This window comes from Mandrillus leucophaeus, unplaced genomic scaffold (assembly GCF_000951045.1).
Source record: "Mandrillus leucophaeus isolate KB7577 unplaced genomic scaffold, Mleu.le_1.0 Scaffold250, whole genome shotgun sequence".
In the NCBI taxonomy this organism is placed as follows: Eukaryota; Metazoa; Chordata; class Mammalia; order Primates; family Cercopithecidae; genus Mandrillus; species Mandrillus leucophaeus.
The window spans coordinates 1,602,545-1,621,999 of record NW_012102588.1 but is presented as its reverse complement, the minus strand read 5'-3'; the positions used below and the strand labels follow the sequence as shown (position 1 = coordinate 1,621,999).

Here is a 19,455-nt window from a genome sequence, read left to right as displayed (position 1 = left end):
GAGGCGTGGGCGTCTGGGGAGGGGGCCGAGGGAGAGGTCGAAAGGCGCTGGTTGAACCTGGACGAGGAAACAGTCTGCGTTTCGGACTCAAGACCTGAAAGATTCGTGTCCTTGCCCTCGAGGACTCGGAAAGGGTGTGCTGGGGAGATGTGTTTGAGTGTTTTTCAGTGCATACCGATTTATTTTTAGCTCCCAGAGAAGCAGGATGTGCAAAGTGGGTTGTATCAGCCCGGGAGGGGCAGGAGGTCTCCCTGTCCGCAGGAAATACACAAGTTTTTTTTTTTTTTTTTTTTCCTAATGCTGCAGATGCTTGCTTTAACTTTTGTGCATGGAGAAAGAATGCCATTTGGCTCTCTGCAGAGCTCCTGCCAGGATTAGTTTCTTCCTGCCGGTCTGTCGGAGGCTGCAGGCGAGGCGTCTGTGTGTGCTTCTGTGCTTACACGCTAGCCCCGCAAGAAGGTCTATGTTCTGTTCCGTAGGGCAGCTACGGTGAAACACAGAAGTAGGCTGCCAAGATCTCACTCTCTCAGAAGGAAACCACACAAGCTCGCTCAAAGTTTTCCCAGTTCTGGCTGATTTGAAAATAATAAACCTAAGCCACTGTATTACCAAGAGCAGAGTTTGCTGTCGGGTTTCTCAGACCTAATTGGAAATGCTTGTGAAGTTTTTCACTCCAATTGGGAGATCCCTGTGTTTTATGGCCAAAGGCCGTGATGCAAAGACTGCAAAGGAGAGGGGGTGTGGTGTGACGGTGGGAGTGTGGGTACTTGCCCTAGCGGGGCAAGGACAGATCTGGGGAGGAGCTTCAGGGGAGGAGGCTCGAAAAACTGAAATTCACATGTTTACCTACCCAAGTCAGATCTCTGGAAATTGTCCTGGAGTCTCCCCTGTCTCAACCATTCAGTGTCCAGTCCTTAAGACCCTCTGTCTGTAACTGTACTAGGAGAGTTGCCAATATGGACATTAGGAGTGTGGGCTCTGCAGCCAGACAGCCGGGTTTGAGCTGTGGCTCATTCACCAATAGCTCCTGGATCTTGGGGTCCTTACTTAACCTCTACTGCATTTTCTGATCTGAGGCATGAGGTTGATAATAGATAACAAAGCTATCTCAGGGTTACTGTGAAGATAAAATGAGTTAATACCCAGAAAGCACTAAGCATCATGTCTTATTGTAAGTGCTGCATAAATGTGAGCTCTTATTATTTTTGTTGTTGTTGCTATATGCCCTCTTCTCTCAGTGCCTGCTATCACTGACTTAGTTCATATTCTCAGCACTTCTTGACTGAATTGTTCCAATTGCTTTTGAGCTTGTTGCTCCCAATCAGGACCATCTCACTCCAGTCCATTCTCCAAACCGTGGACACTCATTTTGAAAACAAAAATCTAAGCCAGTCATTCTGCTTAATTTCCTTTAGAGGTTTTCTGTGGTTTTCAGGATAGAATTCAGACTCCAGGCACTTTCCCGGTCCCACCCTTCTCTCCTCATTTACCTCATCTCCCAAGCCTCCCCCTGACTCCCCCCCCCCCCCCCCCCGGCCCGCGGTACCCCCCCCCCCCCCCCCCCGGGGCCATGTAGCCTCTGCCCATGCCACTGAGTCTCAGCATCTATCCTCTCCACAACCTTCCTTGTCTGGTCAACTCCTATGCATTCTTTGCAGCTCAGCTGCTGCCACACTGCCTTCCAGCAGGCTGCATGGCACTCCCTCTCCCAGAGGTGCCTCTGCTTCATGCTGCCATGCTACCCTGGATATAGCCCTTGCATCATTCTGCACTATTATCTATGTATCTGTCTTCCTACCTGCAAGTGCCTTAAGAGATGGATTCTGATTGTAGTACATGTTTGTTGAATGAATAAACAAACACCAGTCAAACACAATCCAGTCCTTTTCACTAAAGCCAGAATCAAGCACAGAGAATAATAGAGAGGAGGACCAAACCAAGCTTTATATCTAACACTCTACAACAAAAAACCTTGGGAAATACTAAGGAATCAAGAGTTGGTCAAAAGAAATGTGGCATACTGTCTTGAAACTGATCTGATCCTTGCCCTCGAGGTGTGTCTTTTTAATGGTGAGGGGCAGACTAACAATGAAGAAACGTAATGATCTGAACCCTTCTCTTTCCTTGCTTCCCTCATAAAAAGGTCGGGCATCTCAGACGTGGCTGTAGGGGATGGAGGTCCAATTTTTTTAAAGGGTTGTGCGGTGAATTGGTTCTGGAGGCAGAGGTGAAGTTCATAACACAGATGGGTTTTATAGCTTTTCCTTGAATTACAGCATCCCTCAGAGTGTGAATTTCAGATCGCCTGGTATTGGTATGATAACAGGAAACCTCCAGTCACCAAAGCTCTTCTGTTACTTTTCGGACTATTCAATATGTTCAGAGGGTGCTTTTCCGACTCAGGCACCCACTCCAAGCTCTCCAACTCCTGGGGTCCCAGGAAGTTGCACAGGAAGATAAGAACTGCTGCTTCCCTGAGGCAGCCCCAGAGTCTGGTTTCAAAGCTCTAGAGCAGGGATTTTTGTACAAGCAAGAGAGCAAAGAATGAGCTTTGTATTTTTAAAGGGTTGTAAACAAAAACAAAACACAACAAAACACAGAGAAGAACATGTGATAGAGACCATGTCTAAAATACTTACTACTTAGTTCTTCATAGAAACACTTTGCCAACTATTGCAGTGAAGCTGAGACACATTGGTTTCATTTTGCATGTCATCTGGTTGGTAGTGGCTGCCTGGAAAGCTGGGTCCGATAGGAATCCAAGGCTGGGTCTGGGCTCAGCAAGAAAGTGTGCTGTGGTCAGCTAGTGATGTCTGTCTGCTAGGGAATGGGATTAGGAAATAGTCTTCACCATTCCTAGCCTAGATAACATCATTTGTGGATAATGAAGACAGAAATCAGGGATAGAGCACATGAGTTAAAAGTCCTTAGAAGGCAGGAGCTTTCTACCACAGCAATGAACAATCACTGCACTTAACACTGATATTGCCATTTATTGAGTGTGTACTATGTGGCCCTGGTTTACATGGGATACCTCATTTAATCTTTATGATAATTTTTCAGAAGATATTTTACTTAGGACTCAATTCTGTTGTGTCAGGAACCCCAACATTCAAACTGTTTTAGCAAAAAAGGAATGTGATTTTGGTTCTGATAACTCCTCAGTCCAGGGGAAAACATATCAGGTATGGTCTGATTCAGGCCTCAAACACTGTTAGCAGGACCTCATTTCTTTATTTTTCTCAGTTTGCTTTCATGGAGTCGGCACCATTGTTAGTACCATCTCACTGAGGCCCCATCTCATTGTAGGATGGCTGGAAGAGCTCCAGACCTTACATAGTCTGGCTTTAAATCCAGCCAGAAAGTGGAAGTCTCCATCCCAGCATTGCTCACAATGACTTACTTTGGCTCGTCAGCACTGATTCAGTCCTGTGTCTCTTCCTGTGACCAGGGTGCCACATGTTACTAGGCTTGGGCTTGGTCACATGTCACACGTTTCATCCCTAGAGATAGGCAGAGAAATAGGAGCAGGGGTGTTTCTCCAGCAGAAAATTGTTATACTCTCACCAAGAGATGAGCCCCTGGATTTTGGATTGCAAAGCAGCAGATGTTCCCTATAGGACTGTTAGCATTCCCTCTTCGTAGATAAGAGAAACAGCCTTAGCAGCATGCAATAATTTGCTCAAGGTCACATGGTCAGGAAGTAGTGGAGTTCTCATCTGATATCCACAGTTTTGCACTTAGTAGAATTACTTGTGAGCAGAATATTTAAAGTGAGTTTAGTGAGCTTATGTGAAGCTCTAGCCTCTCTATTCCTGCAAATATAGCTATATAACTTCAAGAAATTTTAAGTTCTGACTGGCTAGAATACATGAGAAAAATGACATGGCATTCTCTGCCTGGATTTTTACTCAACTATTTGATTAATATTCTTGAGCAGTTTCTACACGCTCAGCATTCTGTTAGGTTGTAGAGATATAGGCTGAATAAGATCTAGTCCCCTGTCTTTAGGAATTTATATTCTAACGTGAAAGTGCAAGACATAATTAGGGAAGGGATTGAGTAGAATCTGGAGCAGGTGGGGGAATGTGCAGGAGGTGATTTCCCTTCCTTGGGATGGTGGTCTTGCATTTTTGTTTCCTGAGGCAGCCCTAGTACAGTGCTTTGTGCCGTAGGCAAGCAATGAATATTTCTTGAATACAACCTTTTAAAAAACTGGTTAAATATACACAACATAAAATTTACTATTTTAACCATTCTTAAGTGTACAGTTCAGTGGCATTAAGTACATTCACATTATTGTACAACCATCATTACCATCCATCTCCAGAACTTCTTCATCCTGCCCAGCTGAAAGTCTGTTTCCATTAAATACTAACTTCCTATTTCCTCCTACCTTTCAACCTCTGGCAACCCCTATTCTACTTTCTGTCTCTATGAATTGACTACTCTAGGTACTTCATATAAATGGTATTTGTCTTTTTTGTGACTGGTCTACTTCACTTATCATAATGTCGCCAGAGGTCATTCATGTTGTAAGATGGGCAGAATTTCTTTCCTTTTTAGGATGAATAATGTTCCATTGTATGTATGTACCACACTTTGTTTATCCATGTATCTGTTGATGGATATTTGGGTTGCTTCCATCTTTTGGCTATTGTGAAAACACTGCTGTGAATATGGGTGTACAGTGATATGTTAAAGTCCCTGTTTTCAGTTCTTCTGGGTATATGCCCAGAAATGGAATTGCTGAGTTATATGGCAATTCTGTGTTTAATTTTTGGAGGAACATCCGTTGTTTTCCATGGTGGTACCATTTAACATACCCACAAGCAACACACAAGGATTCCATCAACACTTGTTATTTTCTGTTTTTTCTTTTAATACTAGTAGGTGTGAAATGTTGAACACATTCTTGAAGGTAGGTGGGAATAGAATTGTGAGAAATAGTGGGAGAGTTTAAACTTCATTCGAGGGGAACCATTGGATAGGTGTTGCCTGTAATAATGGCATGATCAGAAGGTTTGGACATTAGAGAGGGAGGGGGCGGGGAGAAGAGAAGTTACTTTAATTATTTAGATGAGAGAACATAATAGTTTTCCCCACATCTGTACCACTGAAAATATTATGTCTATCTCTAGTAAATGGTTTTGAACTTGGGGAGGAAACATAAATACAGCATTGAGAGATCTCATGGCCCAGGATTCCTCAGAGAAGTAGACTATTGTTGCTAAAAATAGCACTCATGATAGCAAATGCCTAAAGGTGATTCAAGTATTGATTAATTCTGATAAATCCTATGAAAGATTCCTCCTCCAGCATCCCTTAAGGAGGCAGATGAACTGCTCAAAAGGGAGTAACTGAGGAGAGTTAATGAAGGGACTATTTACAAAGGTGTGGGTAAGGTCAGGGAACCCACCAGAAGTGGCCAGCAATGCCTGGAAGCCTTCACCACCCAGCCCTGACAGCATGAACATGGAATTGTTCAGGGGACAGGGCTGCTGGCAGGAGCTGTGGTTTTCAGTAGAGGAATATGACTACTGCCTATCATGGCCTGGTGGGGAGGCATCCAGGTGAATAAGGCCCCAACCACTCTCTTCCATTCTCTGATCTGGTGCCAGTGCCACCCAGTTGGCCAAACTAGCCAGAGCCAGGCCTCAAGAAGGCCTGTTGATATGGGACTATCTTGTAGTCCATAGCAGCCAACACAAAGTAGTGTTCTAGTTATCCCCAATTTACAGGTAACTGAACCAAGGCATTGAGAGGTTGAGTGATTTACCAACATTGGGAGCTGGTGCAGGTTATGGGGCTGAAATCTGAAGACTGACAATCAGAAATCAGCACATTTCTTCTGTATATGCAGCTGGATCTGGAAGGTACATTTTCCCCAACCTGTGTGTTTTGACTCTGGAAATAATCTGATGTGTACAAACTTGGCTTGGCTGTCAATAGGTGGTACGGGTGCCTGCTCAGATCCCCCACTTTTTACAAAAATAATGTACTTAACAGGCATATTTCATACTTGATTTATTATATTTAGATAAAAAGAATATTTTCCATATACTTGATGGGAGTGACAATCTGTCCTTGAATCACATTTGCTCCACATGAAAAAGATGCAAGTTGTGGGGTTTTTTTTTTTTTATTTTTTTAATTTTTTGAGTTGAAAGTGCCAACAGAGTTGACAGTGTCACCTGGCTGTTTAAACATTAGTGAGACCTTGGGCTGCCATAAGAGAATACTGTTCAAAGAAGGGAGAGGCTTGTTCCGTCTGTGCTGCCCTGACAGGTACAAGTTAAGGGGATTTCTCATGAGCTGGCAGATGCCGAGGACAGTAGCTGGTACTCTCTGGCCTGGAATCGCTCTATGGACTTTTATATTCTTTTCTTCACATACATGAAAGCACTGCACTGAGGGAAAGGGATTAGACTCATGTGGGGCCGGAACTAGGCCCACCGTGAACACGGAATGGGCTGCTTTGGAAGGCTTCATATAGTCCCTGGCGGGAGATTGTGAAGCTGAGGCCACAGGTGAGAGATGGGGCTGTGAACTTATATTTGTTTCCTGTGGCCGCTGAAACAAATGACCACAAAATGGTGGTTTAATGCAACAGATATTTATTCTCTCACAGCTCCGGAGGCTAGAAGTCTGAGGCCAAGATGCCATGCTTCCTCCAGGGGTTCTAGGGGAGGCTTCATTCTTTGCCTCTTTTAGCTTCTGGGGGCTGCAGCATTCTTGGGCATGAGGTTGCGTCACTTGAACTGTGCTCCATGTCACATTGCTTCCTGCTCGTCTCTGTGCGTCTCTCCTCTGCGCATCTTTTATAAAGACATTCGTCACTGGATTTAGAACCCACCTGTGTGATCCAGAATGATTTTATTTTAAGATCCTTTATTACATCTGCAAAGACCCTTTTTTCAAATAAGGTCGTATTCACTGGTTCCAGGGGTTAAAGCTTGGTTACGGCCAGGCCTGGTGGCTCATGTCTGTAATCCCAGCACTGTGGGAGGCTGAGGCAGGAGGGTTGCTTGAGTCCAGAAATTTGAGACCAGCCTGGCCAACAAGGTGAGACCCCATCTCTACAAAGAAAAAAAAAAAAAAGAAAAAAAAATTAGGCCTCTTGGCATACACCTGTGGTTCCAGCTACTCAGGAGGCTGAGGTAGGAGAATCTCTTGGGCCCGAGAGATAGAGGCAGTAGTGAGCCATGTTGACACCACTGCACTCCAGCCTGAGTGACAGAGTGAGCCTTTGTCTCAAAACAACAACAACACCCCACAAAAAAAATAAAAAAAAGTCTTGGACACTTGGACATACCTCTTTTTGGGGGTCGCCACCATTCACCCCATGACAGAGCTCAGTAGTTAGTATACACGGCAACTATTGATTCTCGGACTCTGTGACGGTGCCCCTAGCTTTGATCTGCTGCCTGGATTCTAGATTTCTTGACACAGTAGAGGTTTTCTAAATGCTTTTGATTTGATCATTTGAAATTTTATTCTAACTTTAGACAACAAAATAAACAAACACTTAAAATCTACCATCCTTTACTTCTGAAATAAAGGGGTGAGTGAAAGAGGCTGTCAAAAGTCAGTTTGTTCCCTATCTCAGCTAAATGTTTTCTGGGCTTCGTTTTGCTGGATGGCATTGAAGGAAATGAACGGGAAAAAGAGCTGCCACTGGTCCTGTTCGGGCTTCTCAGCTGGGGCTTTCTCAGATTCTTCTAGAAATATAATTCCTCAGAGGAAGGCTACGGATGCTGGAGCCTTTCAGGAAAAGGAAGCAGAAGCAGTAGAGACTCGTTTCTAAGCCCATGCTTCAGGAAGCATCCACTACAAATACTGTTTGTGAATGCCATTGGCCCATCGGCGGGTCTTTTATTTATGTATTTTCAACAGTGAGCCCCAAGGTAGGGCCTCCGTATATCGGGCACATAAGGCAAGGTAAAGAGTAGCTTTGGCAATGGCCTGGAGAATTCGATGACTGTAGCCCATCAAATGAGGTGTATCAGAAAAGTCCTCTCCAGGGCATCAATTATTCTGTTTTATTGTCTGCATTGATTGCATTAACTGGGGAAGAGCCAAAATCCATTCAGTCTGTGCTATGGAGAGGCAGTTGTAATTAAGGTCTGTTTCTCTCTAAGGGGCAGCTAATTTTGGTTTCTCAGCTGCTTTACAGTTTGATTTCAAAAGAGAGGAAGGAAAGAAAAAAAGGTAAAAATGCCCCTTCATGTTACCTATCCTACTGTATCATTGTTACTCTGGTTAATATTAACTTTGGATCCTTTTGTTTTGAACCGTGTATCGGAATACTGTGATACGTACAGAATTTAGTCTCCCTACCTGAAGAAAAGGTTTGCCCTGCAGGGGATCAGCTACATAGTTTGTGGGGCTCAGAGCAAAATCAAACTGTGGGAACTTTGTTTAAAAAAATTAAGAATTTCAAGATGGTGCTAGTGGAGGATTCATGCCAGTGTGGGGCCCTGCTGAGCATGGGGCCTGTGTGATGGCACAGGTCACATGCCCATGAAACTGGCCCTGGCTTTGTATATATGCTGAGGATGGTATCCTTTTGCCAACCTGGCACCTTAATTCCCAAAGAGTGACCAGGCCAGTTTCCTCTGCCTTGGTTGGCGCACAGCTCTTCTGTAGGGCAAGGGCAGTAAGCAGCCAGGATATCTCAGCTGTCCTCTCCATATCGCCACCCTCTTTAGGTTCCTTCAGCCACTTCCTCCCCTTATGCCTTCAGGTCCAGGGTGGTCATGGCTTCCTGCTATTAGTAGCCTTAGAGTCTGGCATTACCCTTCATTGCTTTCCTGTACCCCTGTGTGACTTTCTTCTCAATAGCCTCTTCAATAGGATTCCTCTGTAGGATTCAGAGCAGCCTCTTTCATTTTCTGGTTGGGCTTTACCTGATTTGGTAACCCTTGGCGAGAGTTTGGCCACACCTTGCTGTGCTGCAGGGTGGAAAGAGAGAAGCTGAGGGGTGTGATAACAGGTGACTCTGCTGGGCTGGCTCCTGGCATAGACAGGCGATCAGAAGGCAGCACATCCACATCTACAGTGGTGGGGAACATATGCTTGAGAGCTAGACATTTGAATTCTCTGGCCTGACTTTGGGGAAGTCATCTCATCCATAAGATGAGCAAATGACAGCCCTTCACTTACAGGGCTGTTTTGAGCATGAAGCGAGATCACGCAGGCATCGTGCTTATCATAGTGCCGGGCACACAGGAAGTGCTCAAGAAGCATTGTTGCTTTTAGCTTTAGTTCCATGGAGTGATCCCCTCTAGGGGATACACTCGCTACTTTTCTCAGATCTGAACTCAGGCACTGACAGCCTAGACTACACCAAGGATTATCAAGTTTTCATTGATTCACAGTTGTTCGGGGTGTTATTTCTGTCTTTTCAGCTAGATTGTTCTGAAATTGTTGTTATCTTATATACCTTTTAAAAAAACGAATCTAAGTGCCCAACCCCGTAGGTAGCACATCATAACTGGCCAAGAAATATTTCTTGGCTAAATATAAGGCGACTACATAATTTATTGTTTACATCGGGACATTTTTGAGAGTGAAAGGGGAGGGCTTTCCAGTAATTACAGCAAAACAGCAGGCACAAATGGGGACTGTCCTAGACAATCCAGGTAAAGAAACAGTTACTCTACTTAAGTGGTTTTTAAAGCAGTTATTTTTGAGCAGTTTTCAAAATACGTTTTTAAAATTTGCCAGCCTACTGTATTTTGTATTCGTCTGCCGTTGGTTTATGAGATAAAAACATGAGATTTGAAAAACATAGGGAAAAATATGTTTAATATTCCTAATAGATTGTTGGCCTGAATTTGAGGCAATGGGTCAAGGCCTCTTACCAGATAGATACCTACCTTTATACTTTGTTACCCTACTTTATACGAGGGTAAACTTTCTTCTGTGCCTACTTTTAAAAAAGATAATCCCCTAATTATTGTCTTTCTTGCAATAGTGATCATTTATGCTCAAAAGATGGCAAAAATAGATTTACATACATGTGTTTTTTGGAACATCTTTGTCTTTGTATTTCTGGTTGCCTGGGTGACATTTCCAAGAGAATACGTGCTAATCTGCTATTATTGAAACAGAGATAAGGTGGAAACTATTTTTAGGCCTGTCTATACCTTTCTTTTTCCTGCCCTAGACCACTTAATTGGTTTATTTTTTTCTGTTTCCATTGTCTGAAGGGCATGCATAGCTTCTGTCTTAGTCCATTTTGCATTGCTATAATGGAATAAGCGAGACTGGGTAATTTATAAAGAAAAAAGGTTTATTTGGCTCATAATTCTGATGTCTGTAACAATTCAAGATTGGACATCTGGTGAGAGCCTCAGGCTGCTTCCATTCATGATAGAAAGTGAAGAGAAGCTGGCACGTGCAGAGATCACATGGCCAGAAAGGAAGGAAAGGGAGGGGGAGGTGTCAGGCCCTTAATAATCAGCTCTCCACTAACTAATAGAGTGAGAACTCACTTCCCTCCCTCCTCCACCCAGGGAGGGCATTAATCTATTCGTGAGGCACCCACCCCTACAACCCAAGCACCTTCCATTAGGAACCACCTCCAACAATGGGGATCAGGTTTCAACATCGGATTTGGTGGAGACAAACAACCATATTTAAACTATAGCAGCTTCCTTCCTGTAGTTCTAATTTGGGGACTGGATAACTTTTTTGAAAACTGATGTAGTCATTCAGTATCTTCTTCATTTACAATAGCTAAATGTGTATTGATAGCCAATTTGTTTGGTTAGTTGATAACAGTTGTTTTTATCACAGTTTGTCTAAAACAAGCTTAGGCAAGGGATATTTTTGGTATAAAAAAATAATGTGGAGGCAGTCTGTAGTTCTCTGGTGGAAAAAGTACATCCCTTCTGGAGCTGGATTAATCTGGTTTTGGTCTTAGTATTGCCACTTATTAGCTGTGAGGCCCCTGGAGCTTGAATCTTCAGGTGACAATGGAAGCAATAATAGTACCTGCCTTATGGGGTTGTTGTGAAGGTTGAGAGTGTTAAGCAGAGTAACACATGTAAGGAGAAGATGCAGCATCTCACGAATAGAAGTGCTGATGCTGCTGTTCTTAATATCAAAGGTACAGGTGTACCCTACCTTTAAGAAAATAATCTCATGCAAGATATCACAAATATTGGAATTTCCTAAAGAGATAAATTAGGGAGATCATTGTTTTCTTTACTAAAATGTTTTTGTTTTTGTTTTTATAAACATTTCAGAGAATTTCTTTCAGTGGTGAACATCCTTGGGTGTGTTTATAGTAATATTGAAATTAAAAGTTTCTAATTTACCCCAGCAGTTTTAGGAACATAACTGTTGTGTTATCACCCATAATTCAAATGTTCAAAGGCAGCCAGAGTTAATATTTGGGGTCTTTTCTTCCCCTATGTTTATATAACGATTTTGTGAAGATGTATGTATCATTTATGTGGGGTATGTACCTGTAGTGTTCTGTAAGAGATTTTGAACATTTATCTGACTGTTGCATGTGCTTGAAGGGGAGATATTTAGCCTAATTCCAATATTTGACATAGGGCCTCAATTACTGCAATTAGAGATCTGAGATGAGTCATTTGGATTATATGGCAAGTTTGAGAGGAGAGATGGACTTTAATTTGTTGTTATTTAAAACTGTTTAATATTGGGGTGTTGCTCTGGCTGGGGTTCCTTTGGCTCTCACTCTTTTGCGTTGTTATTGTATTTTTAAAGGCAGATTGCTGCACCATTGCTCTGGAGTTTGTCTTGCTGCCCTTGAGGATAGGGGAAGGAGAGAGGAAGCAACACTCAGATACGCATTTGCACACCACACACACACACACACACACACACACACACACGTACGTCTCTTTAGTCATATAATCTAAATTTTCTCAGTTGTTGTAAGTGGAGGCTGGGGATGTGGGAAGTCGGTGATGTTGCGTTCCCACCGCCTCACCCTTTGGAAGACATGATGACCATTTCTATGCCAGGCCAAAGGACAAGCAATGAGAACCAGAAGTCCATTCTAGCCTCTGAAGTTTCTTGGGAAAGCAACAGGAAGACATTTAAAGAATATGTTCCCCGGACCTTTGGTGTCGTTCCCTCTGTATCATTGCCCCCACAATTATAAAAGTAAGGTATTATAAAATAAAATAAAATAAAATATGCACAATATAGAAAATTGGAAAGAAGAAAGAATCACTCTTATTCCAAATATTCAAAGGCAACTTGGGGTATTTATTATCATTACTTAATATAGAGATTTTTTTTTTTAGTTACATAGCCATATTTATCTATTTTTTAAAATTATTTTTTTCATTTAACCATATGTCCCAAACATTTTATGTTTTATTCTGCAATCTTTGTAGACAATGCTTTATTGCATATATAATATTTCATTGAATGGATTATACCTCAGTTTACTTAGTCATTCAATTTTTGTACATTTGGTCAACATTTTATATACATTTTTTGCTATTATTATTTTTGTACAATAACATTTTTCTCCATTTAACATTATATCCTAGGATATAGTTTTAGTGAATTTAATAGATGGAAGGTTTGAACATTTAAAAACTCTTAACACATTTTTAGCAAAAGCCAAGTTACTTTTCCAAATGGGTTAGAGCAATTCATGTTGTGTGTCTGTGTCGATTTCATCTTCCTTTACCATGCCTTGACCATCATCACTTCAAAATACTTTCACTAACTAATCTAAGTGCCCAACCTAGTAGGTAGCACATTATAACTGGCCAAGAAATATTTCTTGGCTACATCTAGGATGACCGTATAATTTATTGTTCACATCAGAACAGTTTTGAGAGTGAAAGTGGGGTGCTTTCTAAAAATTACAGCAAAATGACAGGCAGAAATAGGGACTGTCCTAGGCAATCCAAAATACTTTCTTTTAATTTGTATTTCTTTGATGACTAGTGAGGCTGAACATTTCTTTTTTATATTATTATATACTAGTTGCATTTCTTCTCTTCCTAATTTTCAGTTACATGTTCTTTGCCCTTCAATGTTTTTCATATCAGTTAAAATAAAAAAAAAAGTCCTTCAAATTTTAAAAGCAATATATGGTTGTGATAACAAGAGAAACAATTCAGGACAAAGATCCACAAAGAAAAAGCTCTGATGGCTCATTTCTTCTCCCAGGGAGCCAGTGCTAAAGGCCTGGGTGTTTCCCTACCTTTCTCCTTGTGCGTGCACACAAATACACTTCATTTTAAAGATACAAAGGGGGCTTGATATTCTCAGTCATAGTATACATATTATTCTGTAACTTGCTTTATTTTTTACTTAAAATATATATTGTGGACATAAGATCTTTATCATAATAAAATATCTTTGGCACATTTGGTACAAATATTTCCCCAAATATTAGTATATCACTTGCCCATTTGACATAGTTTGACATTGGCGAGTGGGCAAATGTTTCCCTGCAATTTCTTCCACTGACAGGACAGCCTGCTCTGTGCTTTTATGGGGTTTGCTACTCTGCTGTCTGCTGGTTTTAAAACATTCTTAACCTTCAAAAAAATCATTATTTAATCCAACTATAATTTATTTTTGTGTAGGATGAGGAGGAAATACGGGGCCAAACTGATTGCTTTTCTCCTTTAACTTACTAATGAATTGGCCCATCACCCTTTATAGAATGAGGCTTAGAAAAAAAAAAACAAACCCTTTCATTTCCATGAAAAGTTATCCCTTTTGTGTGTCCATATTTTTTTTTCAGCTATAAACTAGTGGTACCATAATCAAGAGAGTATTTTTCTAAGGCAGGGAAGAATTTGCATTTACCTGGAATTAGGTGGTTACATGGAGAATAACCTGATTTCCCAGGCCCCACATCTTTGCCTTGAACTTGAATATCAGGATGTCATGGGCGTGCGCGGTCTGAGAAGCTCAGAGTGCTTCTGCTAACGATTTCACATTCATTGATCCTGCATTGCTGTGACGTAGGAGGGCCACAAATACGATCTCAGTTTACAGGGGATGAGGCTGAGCCAGTCTCCATGATTCACGCACGGTTGTTCCTGCTTTCCAATCCAATAGTTCATTATTTTATATACTTCTGTCTGTTTTTGTGGTTGTCCTTCTGGTTCCCTTTCTTAGTGATAAATTTGTGTTTGAAACTTTAATCTTAGTTGGCTATTTTGACCACTATGAGGAGAATCTCAAAAAGGCTGCCTAGAACTGACGGCTCTTCCAGGAGCATTATTATTATTATTCCTATTTAACAAACATTTATTGGGAACCCGCTCTGTCCACGGCACTATGCCAGATGTGGGAAATACAAGGTGAAAAAAACACTTTTCCTCTCCTTGAAGAATTTACTACTTTAGTATTGTTGTAGCTCCTGCTGTTGTCCTTAGACCTTTACAAAAGGATATCAATATTTTGTGTTGCGTCTACTCTGCTGCCTTGATTGCAATGCTGGAGGATGTTTTCCGTCCAGCACGTCTTACGAGTGCATTGCAGGCTGTTTCCTATTCACAGAACTACCATGAGGCATTTAAAACACCCAAGGACTTGACTGATGCATATTTTATAAGCTCAGATGGTCTTAGAGATCTTCGGTGTCAGTGTCCTCTGTTTCTAAATAACTACACTTTTCGGCCCCAACTTCTCTTCCTTTGGGCATTTAGGTTACTCAACTGGTCAACCAGGATCTAAAAATAAACCTAGAAACTTTGAGAGTATTTTTCCCCCATTGGTTGATTGATGTGTGTTTTTGTGTATGCCAAACTGCGCTGTGTAACTATTTACTTTTGCATTATGTATAGCACTTAGCAACCCACAGTGGAAATGAAAGCTAAGAGCACAGGCAGTCCCCAGCTGAGGCGGGGGAGCTCGCCTGCCCAAGTCTCAGCCAAGTCTCCTTCCCTCCCCCATCCTGTACCTTGCTGGCCTCTAGTTCCTGCTTTTTGCCTTCTCTGCTGGCGGCCAAGTGGGGACCAGGAGCAGGGGCAGGAAGAGCCCCTCCTGCCCCTACTCTTGCCTGTTGAGATTTCCTTCTGCAGGTCAGCGTGGGTGGGGTGAGGAGAAGGACGCAGGCCTTGGCCACCACTGGTGTCTTGGCATTGGTGACAGTCCTGTAGGGTCAGAGGCACTGAGACGCTATGTCTTATTTGGAACTCTAAATGCATTTCCATAAAAAAAGGATACCAGTTGTGGCTGGGCCCTCAAGACAAAACTATGTGACTTCTCAGGAACGCTTTCTTTAGGGTGACATAAATCAGTACTTATAGTGTTGCTGTTAGAGGAGAATACGTTCTAAATTCTAAACATTTCAGGTTAGAAAGAAACTTAGGACATAATCAGCTTGTAACTCAAGGGACCGTCTCTAAAGTCAAAAAGTGGCTTATTCCCACATGAGAATGTCCCTTTGCTTGGGACTTTGGAGTGTGCTGAATGAGCTCAGCCCTTCTTTCCTTAGCCCTCTTCTGTAGCTGTAAGAATACTTTGGTTCTCTGATTTTTAGAGTAGCAATATACTAAAAAGTTCATACCTTGATTTTACCAGAAGGGTGGGAGAAAGGCCTTGGGGAGTATAGATTTAATTCCTTGATTATTGCCTTTTAGAAAAGAATGCAAAACAAAATGTACCAGGGCCATTGTTAAAGATTCTTACTTTTTCCTTAAGAACTCCAACTTTTGTTCCTTTTTAGGACTCTTGTGTGCCTCTTATTCATAATGCATTTTGGGGAACAGATTTGAAGAATATTTCTGTGTGTGTGTATATATATATATGTATAATAGATACACACATATATTTAGGCTGTGGATAAATAATTTTCTAAAATAAAAAGTTTCTTTGAAAGTTGATTTATATCATCGTTCTTTAGTAAAATCAGTTTTTTTTTTTAAAGGACTAGAAAGCATACATCAGCGTTCAGAATGATTAAATAGTACTTACTTGGAAAGGGACAAAGTCTGTGAACTTAACTTGTGTGGTTTTCACAGACGGGGACAAAGCAGTAGAAAAATCAAAACCCTCCAGCCTCAGGTGAATTTTCTTTCCAACCTCAGAAGGGGTGGGCCCACTTGACACAGGAAGCGTCGTAGGACAGTGGTTTGAGTAATGAGAGAAGGCTTATGGGTTGGACTTAGCTGTTGTCTACATACTGAAAGACAGAATGGTCTATAGAAACTCTCCTAATTCCATGGCCTCTGCGTTTTTTTGCAGAGTGCATGCATTACACACAGGACACCTCCCCTACAAGAACAAGGAGCTGCAGAAATAGCTAGAGCTATAGACTGCAATGGAAGAGGAGGCTAAGCTTCTAGCAGTTGCAGACAAAGAGAGAAGTCTTAGAGGCTGGCATGTCAGCCCTGGTGTATGAAATTAACCAGCCCTGAAGGTTCAGTGCAGGACCCTAGAGGATCAGGGCACAGTGCAGGATAAGGATGAGAACAGGGATGTGTCCACACATCCGAGACACTTTCCTGTGCTACCCATAGTCGTAGGTATATAAATATATGATAATAGTTTTATATGTATTGTATCAAAATATATTTATACTTAATATATACACACTTAATATATATACACTTTCCTGTGCTACCCATAGCTGTAGGTATATAAATATATGATAATAGTTTTATATGTATTGTATCAAAATATATTTATACTTAACCATTTAGAAAATTGTTGTTCTGCTGGGTGTGGTGGCTCACGCCTGTAATCCTAGCACTTTGGGGGCTGAGGCTGGAGGATCACATGAGGTCAGGAGTTTGAGACCAGCCTGGCCAACATGGTGAAACCCCATCTCTACTGAAAATACCAAAAAAATTAGCCGGGCATGGCGGTGCACACCTGTAATTCCAGCTACTTGGGAGGCTGAGGCAGGAGAATTGCTTGAACGTGGGAGGCAGAAGTTGCAGTAAGCCAAGATCACGCCACTGCACTCAAGTGAGACTCTGTCTCAAAAAAAAAAATGTTGTTCTAGAAGGGCCCTCTTGGTGTTAAAGGACTAGGATGTCACTCAAACTAATTTGAGTATCGGGGTTCTTGTAGCAATGACTACTACTCTCATTGATTCAGACCTCACTATGTGCCAGACACGGTTCTGAGTATATTATCTCATGGAATCTTCTCGCCCATCCTGGGAGGTAGTGTGTTATTATTCCCATTTTACTATGGAGGAGCAGGCATAGAGGATGTTCTCTAAGGCAGCTGTGTGGGAAGTGGGAGAAGTGAGTCGCACGCAGGAGGTGACTCTGGAGCCATGATTTCTAACCACTATTCTAGATCTGTTCCTGGAAAAGATTCCGTGACAGTGAATCAAAGTACAGCTGGGCCTCATGGCGTTCAAAACAAGGGACTGGAAAATGAGGAATGGAGCCATTTTCTTTCTCAGAGGTCATGTGGTCTCTGCTCAACTAGCCCCTGCTCTTCTCTCCTGTCTTGTTTCTTTATCTTACATATGGCGCCTGAAGGTCAACCAAACCCATAAGGCTGTACCATGAGACTTCAATTTCCCTCAGCATCTCCTGGCATAAATTTATAAGCAAGAGATTCCTATTGGTCCAGCTCACTGAGTCAGGCAACACAAGCTGTTGGAGCCCGGGCAGCAAAATAGTTACCTGCCTTCATGTTGCTCTTTATCTTAGTCTCATTAGTGGCCATTTCCCTGAGGAGGGGATTGTGCGAAAGGCAGTGCACACTGGAATGGGAAGTAGTTCATAGCAAGAAGTTAACATCTCTGGTACAAACTCATTTTATACTTTGATAAACATTTTTTGTTATCTTTACAAAGTTTCTACTTAAAAGAATCTATATATATCTGTATCTATATAGTCTACATCTCCTTAGGTTACAAATGTTAGAAACCTGATTCAAAGGGGCTTACAAAAAAAAAATCAAATTAATTGGTTCATGTAATTATAAAGGCAAAGGTTTGCCTGGATCAAGGTCTCAAGCAATATTATCAGAAATCTATCTCTTGGCTCTGTGTTCGTCTGGATTGATTTTATCTGCAGGCACGTCCTCTCTACATGATCTCGAGATACCATCAGAAGCTCTGGGCTTATCTATTCACTGAACAATTCCAGCAGAAAGCTTCTCTTTCCCCATAGTTACAGCAAAGTTTCCAGGTTTGATTCTTATTACCCTGAATTGGTTTCATGCCTATTGCTCAACCAAACATGGCAGCCAAGCTGATTGGTCAGGCGTGGGTCATTGTCCATCCTTGGAAAGGGCTTAAGTCTCCTTCCACTCCCCACACATGCATTAAAGCACATGGACTGGGAATGGGGGAGTGTGGTCTCCCGTGACAATGGACATGTTAGTACCACAAGAAATGGGAAGGGATACTGTCCATGCAAAACAACCCACATCACTATTGAACATTTTCAGGTCTATTACAAATAACTGGCCAGCTGTAATAAAGGTTTTGGGGCCCAGGAAAAGCAGACTGGACCACAGGCTGATTCTTATGTGACAAATTTAAAGACCTAGGAAATCCAAAGTGCAGGGGTAGGCCTACATCCTAGGCCTTTTTTTAGGTTATAATTCTGAAAGATGATGATATTTAGTCAAAGAAAATTGTTATTAAGATTTGCAACTTTTTGAGAAAGACAATCACAGGATGGTTTTGTCTTTACTTTTTGATCAAGTAGAGGGATAAGACTTGAAGGGCTCTTGCTAGGTGCCCCCTATTTGAAATCTAAGCTGTTCTGGCATTAAAATGACTGGTAAATTACATACAGGCTTTGTGTAAACCTTCACAGTGCCTAGGATTTAAAACTCAGTTTATTTAGCTAATGATTAAAATGCCCAGTTTATATATCAATGATCTTAATACTCACTGGGAAATAATTGGTTTTTAACTATATAATCAGGAACTAAGTATATAATCAGGGACTTGAAGTCGTGTGGAGGTTAAACCAGCAAGTCTTCACACTTGGGGATATGGTTTGAGTCTCCGTGACCGCAGATGTTCAGTAGCAGTTTGTGTGTATGTGTTTGTGTGCGTGTGCGTGTGCGTGTGTGTTTGTAAATATAATTTTGTACTAACAGAACTACCATATCTCTTTGCTTACTCCACCTGCTACAATGATCCCAGATGTCCATTGGAACAAATTATCAGCTTATGCCTATCAAAATTTTCAGGCAGTTGCCTTTTCACTTATTTAAAAGTTTGTATTTAAGGGATTAAAAAAGTCCCCTCTTCTGTTTCTCTTCTGTTTCTCTTCGCTTCTGTTGATTTTCATGTAATGTTGACTTTCATATTTAACAGTTGTTATTTCTTTACATGCTGTTTTGAGGTTTTTCAATTGCAAACAACAGTGAGATAGGCATTGAGGGGGCCAGAGTGCCTCCCAGCTACTCTAGAGGCTGAGATGGGAGGATTGCTTGAGCCCAGGAGGTCAAGGCTTCAGTGAGCTGTGATTGCACCACTGCCCTCCAGGCTGAGTGACATAGTGAGAC

General features: G+C 41.8%; 1 protein-coding gene across 1 annotated transcript in view; it reads left to right on the top strand.

Moving 5' to 3' along the window:
- Window positions 1-19,455, top strand: part of NCALD (neurocalcin delta) — a 439,835-nt gene that overhangs the window by 1,154 nt on the left and 419,226 nt on the right. The gene's annotated exons all lie outside the window — the stretch shown is intronic.